This window comes from Aplysia californica, unplaced genomic scaffold (genome assembly GCF_000002075.1).
Source record: "Aplysia californica isolate F4 #8 unplaced genomic scaffold, AplCal3.0 scaffold00667, whole genome shotgun sequence".
Taxonomy (NCBI): Eukaryota; Metazoa; Mollusca; class Gastropoda; order Aplysiida; family Aplysiidae; genus Aplysia; species Aplysia californica.
The window spans coordinates 146,177-147,097 of NW_004797937.1; positions in this window are offsets into that span (position 1 = coordinate 146,177).

Genomic DNA, 921 nt, shown 5'->3' on the forward strand with positions numbered 1-921 from the left:
GGGGGGGGGTTGCAAACACAAAAGAGCGCACGTCTGTTTATCGCAGCCCGCACATTCCATCGCGTTGCATGCGCAATCAAAAGTTGAAGAAAAAAATAAACGCGAGACTCTTTTCACTTCGGTTTTTACACTCGTTTCTTTCACCGGTGATTTGGACTTAAGAATGTGTCGGGTTTCAACAAGATCTAGAAGAACACGGGACTGACTGGAAGGAGTACACGCATCTACGCACACGTGCCCCCCCCCACACACACACCCTCTTAGACAAAACAAAACCCTTACCTCTAAGTAATTTATTGAGAGGTGTGACATTCAAACGTGACATGCATTAGGCGGACAAAATCAGGATTTCCAGATGTATCCGGATAGTCAGCATCTCTCTAAAACGCCTTCATATCTAGAGAGACTTTGAGGCCATTGAGGCCATACATACTACATGCAGCACACAATGGAAGTCTGGATGGGGCGAATTATTCGGTTTGTGCGTGCTCCGGGTAAGCATATCAACAAGGAAACGTAAAGGGAACATGATGAGTCGAATGTCTAATTTTAGAAAGAGTTTACGGCACTTGCAACACAAAAGGTCATATATATATATATATAAGAGCCGAAGATTACAGGTGCTACAAGAGATTAACAAACACAAAAAGAAGGAGGGGAGATAAAGACGATAGATGTTTGAAAGGAAAGAAGGAGCAAACCACACCAGAGCACCCGCCAACCACCCACGTTTCTATTGTAGTCTTTGAGGCCATACATACATGCAGCACACAATGGAAGCCTGGCCGGGACGAATTGCTCGGTTTGTGCGTGCTCCGGGTACGCATATCAACAAGGAAACGTAAAGGGAACATGACGAGTCGGATGTCATTTTAAACACATGAGAGAAGAGAGAAAGAGAGAGAAAGAGAGAGAGAGAGA